The 11,304-nt window shown below is 36.1% G+C and overlaps 2 long non-coding RNA genes across 2 annotated transcripts; one reads left to right on the top strand and one right to left on the bottom strand.

Annotated features, from left to right (window-relative positions):
• Positions 1-2,964: 2,964 nt before the first annotated feature.
• Positions 2,965-6,168, top strand: LOC125372110. The gene is made up of 2 exons (XR_007217978.1): positions 2,965-3,242; positions 3,984-6,168. It is a non-coding gene; the product is annotated as an uncharacterized LOC125372110 (long non-coding RNA).
• A 4,149-nt stretch (positions 6,169-10,317) lies between these two features.
• On the bottom strand, positions 10,318-11,096 carry LOC125372132. The gene is made up of 3 exons (XR_007217988.1): positions 11,044-11,096; positions 10,743-10,871; positions 10,318-10,471 (listed from the first exon to the last, which is right to left on the bottom strand). It is a non-coding gene; the product is annotated as an uncharacterized LOC125372132 (long non-coding RNA).
• Positions 11,097-11,304: the final 208 nt, after the last annotated feature.

Genomic DNA, 11,304 nt, shown 5'->3' with positions numbered 1-11,304 from the left:
TGGTGTGTGGATGCATTCTTACTTGGTCGACCCTCATGAAAAACTTGGCGCAATTGCATCAAAAATCATGACTTGAGGCCGAACTATAAATACATCAGTGATTCGAACTTTTTCACATGCATGACTTTTACGCCATGAGAGCTATTCTCAAAAGCATTAGTCTCAGAATAAAAATATTTGGTGTTTCGGATGCATTCTTACATGGTCGATCCTCATAAAAAAAACTTGACGCAATTGCATCAAAAATCATGACTTGAGGCCGAACTATAAATACATCAGCGATTCGAACTTTTTCACATGCATGACTTTTACGCCATGAGAGCAAATCTGAAAAGTATTAAATTCAGAATAAAAAAATATTTGGTGTGTGGATGCATTCTTACTTGGTCGACCCTCATGAAAAAAAATTGGCGCAATTGTATAAAAAAATCATGACTTGAGGCCGAACTATAAATACATCAGCGATTCGAACTTTTTCACATGCATGACTTTTACGCCATGAGAGCTATTCTCAAAAGTATTAATCTCAGAATAAAAATATTTGGTGTGTGGATGCATTCTTCCCTGGTCGATATTCATGAAAAAACTTGGCACAATTGTATAAAAAATCATGACTTCAGGCGCACTATAAATACATCAGTGATTCGAACTTTTTCACATGCATGACTTTTACGCCATGAGAGCTATTCTCAAAAGTATAAGTCTCAGAATAAAAATATTTGGTGTGTGGATGCATTCTTACATGGTCGACCCTCATAAAAAAACTTGACGCAATTGCATCAAAAATCATGACTTGAGGCCGAACTATAAATACATCAGCGATTCGAACTTTTTCACATGCATGACTTTTACGCCATATGAGCTATTCTCAAAAGTATTAGTCTCAGAATAAAAATATTTGGTGTGTGGATGCATTCTTACATGGTCGACCCTCATGAAAAAAAATTGGCGCAATTGCATAGAACAATTATGACTTGAGGCCGAACTATTAATACATCAGCGATTCGAACTTTTTCACATGGCTGACTTTTACGCCATGAGAGCTATTCTTAAAAGTATTAATCTCAGAATAAAAAAATATTTGGTGTGTGGATGCATTCTTACTTGGTCGACCCTCATGAAAAAATATTGGCGCAATTGTATAAAAAAATCATGACTTGAGGCCGAACTATAAATACATCAGCGATTCGAACTTTTCACATACATGACTTTTACGCCATGAGAGCAATTCTCAAAAGCATTAGTCTCAGAATAAAAATATTTGGTGTGTGGATGCATTCTTACATGGTCGATCCTCATAAAAAAAACTTGACGCAATTGCATCAAAAATCATGACTTGAGGCCGAACTATAAATACATCAGTGATTCGAACTTTTTCACATGCATGACTTTTACGCCATGAGAGCTATTCTCAAAAGTATTAGTCTCAGAATAAACAATATTTGGTGTGTGGATGCATTCTTACTTGGTCGACCCTCATAAAAAAAACTTGACGCAATTGCATCAAAAATCATGACTTGAGGCCGCACTATAAATACATCAGCGATTCGAACTTTTTCACATGCATGACTTTTACGCCATGAGAGCAATTCTTAAAAGTATTAATCTCAGAATAAAAAATATTTAGTGTGTGGATGCATTCTTACTTGGTCGACCCTCATGAAAAAAAATTGGCGCAATTGTATAAAAAAAATCATGACTTGAGGCCGAACTATAAATACATCAGCGATTCCAACTTTTTCACATGCATGACTTTTACGCCATGAGAGCTATTCTCAAAAGTATTAGTCTCAGAATAAAAATATTTGGTGTGTGGATGCATTCTTACATGGTCGACCCTCATAAAAAAAACTTGACGCAATTTCATAAAAAATCATGACTTGATGCCGAAGTATTAATACATCAGTGATTCGAACTTTTTCACATGCATGACTTTTACGCCATGAGAGCTATTCTTAAAAGTATTAATCTCAGAATAAAAAATATTTGGTGTGTGGATGCATTCTTACTTGGTCGACCCTCATGAAAAAAAATTGGCGCAATTGTATAAAAAAATCATGACTTGAGGCCGAACTATAAATACATCAGCGATTCGAACTTTTTCACATGCATGACTTTTACGCCATGAGAGCTAGTCTCAAAAGTATTAATCTCAGAATAAAAATATTTGGTGTGTGGATGCATTCTTACATGGTCGACCCTCATAAAAAAAACTTGACGCAATTGCATCAAAAATCATGATTTGAGGCCGAACTATTAATACATCAGTGATTCGAACTTTTTCACATGCATGACTTTTACGCCATGAGAGCTATTCATAAAAGTATTAATCTCAGAATAAAAAATATTTGGTGTGTGGATGCATTCTTACTTGGTCGACCCTCATGTAAAAAGATTGGCGCAATTGTATTAAAAATCATGACTTGAGGCCGAACTATAAATACATCAGCGATTCGAACTTTTTCACATGCATGACTTTTACGCCATATGAGCTATTCTCAAAAGTATTAGTCTCAGAATAAAAATATTTGGTGTGTGGATGCATTCTTACATGGTCGACTCTCATGAAAAAACTTGGCGCAATTGCATCAAAAGTCATGACTTGAGGCCGAACTATAAATACATCAGTGATTCAGTCTTTTTCACATGCATGACTGTTACGCCATGAGAGCTATTCTTAAAAGTATTAGTCTCAGAATAAAAAATATTTGGTGTGTGGATGCATTCTTACATGGTCGATCCTCATAAAAAAAACTTGACGCAATTGCATCAAAAATCATGACTTGAGGCCGAACTATAAATACATCAGTGATTCGAACTTTTTCACATGCATGACTTTTACGCCATGAGAGCAAATCTTAAAAGTATTAATCTCAGAATAAAAAAATATTTGGTGTGTGGGTGCATTCTTACTTGGTCGACCCTCATGAAAAAAAATTGGCGCATTGGCAAACAACACCGGTACGAAACAGCGGTCCAGGGGGCGCTGCGGAATTTCCGTCCTTGTTGCTAGCTCCGTATGCTATTGTTTACATACAAAATGCCTTCGCGCTGTTGCGTACCGCAATGTGACAGTCGTTCTGACGGCCACGGTTTTCCTCAAGATCCGGATATTTGCATAAAATGGCGTGTGGCGATTAGAAGAGAGGATCCGGCATCCAAGAAATTATGGAAACCAAGTCCATACTCATTGGTTTGTCGTAATCACTTCCTTGACAGCGACTACAAGCCATCGGACACTGGTAAGCGTCATTAGCAACGAAGTTAGTAACCGAATGAACGGACTGATGTTATTTTTGTCCTTTACCTCAGAATCTGGTATTGGTGACCTACCAAATGCAATACAATATTCAGTAATTTTGATATGTAAATCAATCATGAATATAGTGTATTAGTCACGGTATGTTTTTTTTTTATCTGGGTGTACAATATTGGGCTCACCAAAATATTGGCAGAAAAAAATATGTCAGTCGTCCTCTGTGCCGCATTTTACTGAAATAAATAATATTTTTGGTCCTAATATTAATTATATGTATTGCGATGAATGACTTTCAGTCAATTCTTTTTTACGTGTTTAATTAAATTTTACATAATTAGAATCTATTTAAATTATTCCCACCCTGAAGTTATGCCAGTCTTGAGTAGGCTTATATGCAAAAAAACTGTTGAAGTTGATGTTCTATCTATTTAGGAGTAGACCAATTATAGTTCTATTACTATTATAGAGTTCTATACTATTAAATGAAGTTATCTTAATAATAATAATATTATTTCATTACCGTAAATTTGTCCCAACTAAAATAAACGCCTTTTTTAAAATTCTGCTCAATGTTTTGGAATAATTTGCTAATGTCCTCATTGATAATATTTGTTCATGAATTTACCATGTTTATTGTTATTATGTGAACAATAACTAAATTCCTTATTACGATAAAACCTTAATTGACGATATTTTGAAATAATTCTATATATTTTATTTTCAGGAAAGAAAAGACGATTGAAGAGGGGTGCAATACCAACAGTGTTCTCCTTTAAGAAAGTGAATGAACCAAGGAAACCTAGACACTATGTTATAGATGTGGAAGATGTTCCTGATCTGGGAAGTGAGGTTGAAATTTGTTCACAAGGATGCGATGAAATTATTTGTCAGTCAGATGCTGTTGATCATACAGAAGATGTGGCCATACAGTGCAGGTTGTTGTTGGAATCGAACTCCAGATTCTCGATTCATCACATAACTGATAATGACAAAGCAGTTTTGTATTACATAAAATGATCATAATTGTCAAAACCAGTGTATTTCTTTCATGTACTTGGCCCCTCTGTCAATCATCTTTCATATCAGTGTTCTTTGATACCACCAGAAGATCAGCTTTTTATGACTTTGTTAAAATTCAGACAGGCAAGAGATGATTTTGACCTTTCCATGTTGTTTCATATCAGTGAAAGTACTGTAGCAACATTAATTCTCACATGGACAAACTTTTTGTACTTCAAACTGACTGAGCTAAACATATGGGCATCACATGACACCGTTCAAGATACAATGCCAGAAAATTTCAAGGAGCGCTTCCCATCAACAAGGGTCATTCTAGATGCAACTGAGACCCCGATTTGTAAGCCAGGCAATGTAGATTACCAGAGGGCCACTTTCTCAAGGTACAAGAACAGGAACACTCTGAAAACTATGATTGGTTGTTCTCCTCGAGGTCTTGTTACCTATGTTAGTGACAGTTATGGTGGATCAACAAGTGACAGGCAGATTATTGAGAGGTCAGAGTTGTGCATGCCAGGTGTGTTTTGTGCAGGAGACAGTATTATGGCGGACAGAGGCATTATGGTGCAGGACATATTTTCATCTCCAGATGTAAAAGTCAACACTCCAACAATGCTCAAGGGTCGAAAGTCAGCTTGAACCCCAAGAGGTAGTCCACGACCGCAGAGTATCATCCAAGAGAATTCATATTGAGCGTGTTATTGGACTTGGCAAAACTTACAAAATTCTTAAGAGGGAGCTTCATCCATCAAAAGTTCCACTAGGCTCTAGAATTGTTCGAATTTGCTATATGTTGTCAAACTTTCGCCCAAGCATTGTTAACCGACTTGCATGAATAAATGGCCATTCTAAACATACTTCACACATTCATGTATGTTTGTATGTCCTAGTGTTAGGTCTGTTCATAGCATTGAAGGTACAACAGTTTACTGCTAGTAGACAGGTGTGATTGTCTACTGTGACTGTATGGTGGGTATTAGACACGGCTCACTGCTGTATGATTACTGTTTACTCTGTTCCTTAATGATCTTGTTCAACTAATACAATCCGGAAACTGCAAAGGTATGTTTGTGAATGAGTTAGTTGATAAAATTAGCACATTGATGTTTGCTGATGGCATTGTGAATGCAAGTGACGCTATTGTCAAATTGCAGAAATCAGATGTAGCAAGCTTTTGTGGCAAATATGTTATGAATGTAAATTTAGATGAAACAATTATGATTGTATTTTGCAGAGGAGGACTTTTCAAACAAATTGAAAAATGGTGGTTCAAAGGTGAAATACTTTAAATTGTATCAGCATGCAAGTGCTTGTGGATATTTGACACCCCAAAGTCTTCATGGGGTTTGGTTAGAAATACATTAGCACAACAACCTGTAAAGCCATGAATATTTTGCTCACATTTATATATAATGCAAACATATCTTTAAGAGTTGTGTTTATTGTTGACAGAATGATTGTGCCAGTCATTGGTTATGGACCAGGTATGTGGGGTTATTCACAAGTTCAGACAGTTTAAAGTGTACACATGAGATCATTGTCTGTTAACACAAGTACAAATAACGCGGTTGTTATAGTACAAGGATGTTTGTGGATTATGCACACAAAGTAAGCATATTTATGTAGAAATGTTTATAGATTGTGGATCAATTTTTAGCGATAAACATGTAACCGTACTTTGGGCTGAATTCTGACTGCAAACTTAAACTTGAAAGTACAACTGGAATGTGTGAGAAATGTTCAAATATAACAACTTTATTGTGTTTTAACAATTGAAATGATGAATATATGTACATAACACTGTACCCATGAAGGGCCATGATATTACATACCGGGTAACGGTAATGAAAAAATACCATTGAATACATAATGAAAAAATACCATTGAATGTCTCACATTTGTTTGTTGATCTGTGCTTAGGATCTCTCTCTCTCTTACCACTTTAACAATGAATGCAATAGTACAGCACCATCACACGGTTGTCAGACAGATTTCTGTCATGTTATTTCATTGCAAAGGAGCTCCACCACATTCCCAAGGTCAGTGTTCGAAATAGACATCGGTCCCTACACCCATAGATGACAGATTTGTTCAAAGATGTTTTACCAGCTGATAATTTCCTTGATAAATGTATCACCATCTATAACCACTGAGTCTCTGGGAACTCGGTGTGATAGCAGTCATAGCTTCTGGATGACTGGTTGTATTTTGTAATTTTATATTGCAAGAGTATATCTCACTGCTTCAGCTAACATGTTTGGGCCTACAGTTTCTCCATTAGGCCTACCCCTTATTCCAATATACTTCAGGGTTACAAGTGATATAAAAGAATCAAACAGTGTCAAAAGCTTCAGAAAAGTACACAAAAAGACAGTGGTATATGCATATATATTGAACTGGTTGGGTCTGAATACAGTATCATGGTGTAAATCATGGTGTAACATTTATACTAAGTTTTCCTATAATAATTAGATCCACATCAAGTGCTTTTATGAGTTACCATGGTGTAATATTTATATATGCATTTTACCTGATGATAAGTATTATTTGCTAAACTATTATATGAAATGATGTATAAATATTACACCATGGTAACTCATAAAGCACTTGATGTGGATCTAATTATTATAGGATAACTTAGTATAAATGTTACACCATGATTTACACCATGATAACAGCCTGGGCCTTGTCAATTATGTTATAATCTTCATCAAACTGCTGTAGTCTACAGCTAAGAATAGAAGTAAGTACTTTACACATGGTGTCAATCAGGGATATACCTAGCGGTACTCATTTGTATCATTCTCATCACCAGATTTTAATAGTTGAAAAGAAGAAATTTATATTCCTTAACTGTGAAAAGTCACTGCTTTCAAATAATTTTTGAAAAGTGAGGCAAAAGTAAGTTTCAGAAGACTCTTAGTACTTTTTAGATACACAGTCTTCACATGGATGTATTAATCCCCAAAAGGATGTCTGTTCATGAATCTTAACAAATGCAGTGAGTAGCAATGTAAGGCTTGAGGAAAGACTCAAAGAATAATGAGAGTCTGGGAATCAAACTTCCTGTACAGTATTCCTCATCGAGTGATATTTTCTGAACAAAGAAGTCTTTGAACGTACAAACAGCAAATAAGCAGTATTTTCGCTTTGATAGATACATCTGACCCTGCACCTGAAAGTAGTAATTACTGTTTTCTTTCAGTTGCATGAGGCCATTTCTCTTACAAAGATAAGGAAAGAGTTTCCCAGGAGCAATGACCTCATTTCTGGCACTGTAAGGACATTTAACCTCAACAATGGTGTTAGAATCATTGACACCGTCTGGGGTTGCTGCAAGGAAAGGGAGTTCAGAGTCAACAAACATTCCACAACTATGAACATGAACATTACAGGCTAACTCAAGTTTGGCAATAGCTTTGGGTTCCTGCTGTAACCCATGCCTCACAGAGTTACAAACAAGTTTTCTTCCAGAGACAATTTGTTCACATAATTTAGTTTTGTTTCTCCTTGTAGTACATTTGCAAATTGTCCCAAACTGAGATGCTGTCAACCTCCATCTCCTCTCTTCATGACACAAGCTACACTTGGCCTGTTTTCTTGTCTTTGACTCTAAGTCTGCAGCCTGGTCATCTGTAATCTGTCAAAGGTAGACAGAATAAAAATAAATTATATCACACAAAAACTTATCAATAAAATTCTTGAAACTCCTTTACAAATCAGAACAAAACAATTCAATCAGATAACATGGCTAAAGCAGTTTAACCATATCGTATCTAGCTCCAAGGGACCAGAAGAAATCCATTTGCATGCAGTTCAACCTAACCATCAACTACTACACTGCAACGTCTGAAGATATTGTGTCTTCTGCAGTAAAAAATGAACTAACCATGAAATGAATAATAGCAGGCATTTTAAAAAAAAAAAGTGAATTATTTATTTGAATGCAATAAGCAGTAGCTATTGAAAGCCTAAAATATAATAACTTAATATTTAAGGATTGACTGTGGTTTTTTTTCGGTTCATTGAGGTATGAATCGAAAAACCGATGTGCAAACTGTATGAATCCGCGTAGCGTACAGTCAATGCTTATAATTAAATTCGACAACGTAAAACATGTTTTATTTACAATAGTTTAACCCAAAACAGTTGCATATAACAAAACAGACAAAAATGACGACATTGATAAACATTCCAGGTGTAGGAATACATACAGTGGCGTGACATGAATCAGGTGATCGTTTAATTTATGCACATAACTTGACACGCCTACACAGTCAGTAGCCAATCAATGGAGAGTGGGATTAAAACAATTTTCATTGGACCTGTCAATTAAGGCAAGAGGCGAAAAGAACTGCTCCCTTGCTAAGCTCCCTTAGTTCTCCTCCCCAATCCCATCGGCATCTATTCCAAATCTCAAAATTCCCAAATTCTATATAAGCAACCCCTAAAACCCCCCTCTTGGGTTGCACAGACCACTTTCGCCCCTTTCGGAAACACATTAAATGGCCTGGCCGGGCCCGTGTGCGAAATACGCACCAGTCGGAAAGCGCACGTTAAATCTCCAAAGTAAGTAAGTAAGTAAGAACTGCAACAGTCAGACTGTAACGAACCGGAAGAAATATGTCCGAGAGAAGGCGGCTGTTTCAAATAACATGGTCATTTACTGCGTGATTCAAACATTACTTCCCTGATTACGGTAAAACACAGTTTGAGAAATGCTAGTTAGAAATGAAACCCGAAGACATGAAAGTTGAACCGAGGCGAGCGGGAAATAAACAGGCGAGCGAGCCTGCACGTTTGCTGTTTCATTCATTCTCGCCCTTCGGTTTCAAAGGGTAGTTTGGACAATGAATATGCATGAAAGTCGCTAAATGTCCTGTGCATGACGATATACGTGAGCAGAAAGGGAATTCCCTCGACTGTTATATTGGGATTCCCCGTCATTCCGCAGTAATAAAAGTAGTGCGCCGCGGTGGGCGTGGCTTAATTTTTTACATTCATTGGGAAATGAATACAATAACACGTGACCAATTCAGCCAATCAGAATGCAGGAATTTCCATGAACACAACGAAAATTTAATTATAGTGATTTGTGAGAATGCATAGAACTCAGGATTGAAGATTTCTTCATTACGGAAAACATGAGTGTAAAATACCTTCAAGGCTCTCTGCACCCAGTATTCTGTGAAGGGCTTGTCCAAATAGTCATGATCTCTTACTGCAGATGACAGACTGGCTCTTTCAAACAGGTATCGGATCGTGATATCCTTAGATGCTGAAGAGCAGTAGTTGATGGTGATGTTTCGCACATGGTCCCTGTAAGATGCACTATTTCTGTATTTTGCCGGTCTTGGGTCATCAAACATGGTTGGTCGCTTCGCCCCACACTTGAATGAATCTGCTTTCTTCGGTGAATCGGCAAAAAAAAAAAAGAGGAATAATTTTTTGGCTGAAAATATATTACTAATACTGGGATACTTCAGTATATAATATTTGAATTTAGAAACAGCAAATAAGCAGTATTTTCTCTTTGATAAATACAGGAAGTGAAATTGACATAATTTCAGACAATTCATAATTTGGGGTATATGCCAAACCTGTCACGGGGGAAACAATTGAAAGGGTGATCACACACTGCAGAAATAGCTTGTGAGGCTTTTAAGTAGTTATGGCTAAGCTATACGAGCAATGCCTACTGAATACATTAGCAGAAAGATCAGCTTCATATGTCATGGAATAATTAATCACTCTGTATATTTAATTCTAACAAATATGAAAATATAACCAAGGGGGACTTCATTTATTTTAATGTCTGCAGCTGAACAGAATATCTTTTTTTTCAAACCATATAAAAATTTCCTCATTTTAAGAAAACAATTGACACAAAAAAACCTTGATAATTAATTCATTCTAACATGCTGTATAAGCACTTTGTATACCAATATATTTACTACACAGTAAACATGGTAAGGTACCTGAATATTCCTTTTGTGACCTGTGGAATGTCTGCAGTTTGTCTGTGCACGATCTCCTCACAGCAATCACACCTGTAGACTTGAACTGTGACAACATGAGGAGGACGGAAGCGAGGTGTTTGCAGGTTCCATGGGGGCCTTTACCAGCTGGGCACTCACAGTGTGTGTTCACCACTTCACCACATTCTGCTATTATGATGCGAAGACTGTAAGATACCTAAGTCAAGGAAATCAAAACTTGTAATACAGAGTTATCTTAGTATCATCATGATAACATATAATGAATTATTCCTGCAAGTGACAATGTTTGGTATAACTGACACATTATTTACACAAAGGTGAACTATTTCTTATTACAGACCTAATGTACAATCATGAATGGCAAAACTGTGAATGATTACTCACTAATTTAAAATCATTAATCACTGACAATTCAATATGTGGTTGAGAATGGAACTTATGACCAATCTGTTTCTAAGGTAACAAACCTTTTTCTTCATAGCAGCACTGACTAGACCACTGAAGTAGGCATGGTGATGAATGACAACACTGCAAGCCAGGACATGATTGGATTTCAAAAGTTGATGTCCCTTCTCAATAGCCTTCAAATCTCCAGTCTGAAAGCAAATAATTTCATTTTGCTAATTTCAGTATCTCATTTATTGAAAAGATTTCTCATGTATGTTTCACAGGATATGTATTATCAAACACACCTGTTAATGTTAGTGTTACTATTGGTAATAATTTCAATAAATTTGAGTAACGCATAGAAATATATTGCACACTTACCTCTTCATTATCTACAGCTAACCGGTACCTAAAATATGCCTCGACATCCGAAGATTTTCTGATTTGATATGGAAATTGAGTTCACATGACAAATTGAAAACTAATATGAAATAAGAAACAACACATCAAGTAACAAATTGGATTTTAATTGTATTATTTCTTGCAATGTACAATGATTATGAAGCATTGAATGTGGTCTGTATGACATGTTCATGAATAACAATAATCATCATGTTGCCAATTACCATTTGTGTTAATTTA

This window comes from Haliotis rufescens, unplaced genomic scaffold (genome assembly GCF_023055435.1).
Source record: "Haliotis rufescens isolate VD_foot unplaced genomic scaffold, xgHalRufe1.0.p SCAF_36, whole genome shotgun sequence".
NCBI lineage: Eukaryota > Metazoa > Mollusca > Gastropoda > Lepetellida > Haliotidae > Haliotis > Haliotis rufescens.
Note: the sequence above shows the minus strand (reverse complement) of the source record. Positions and strands in the feature narration are given on the sequence as shown.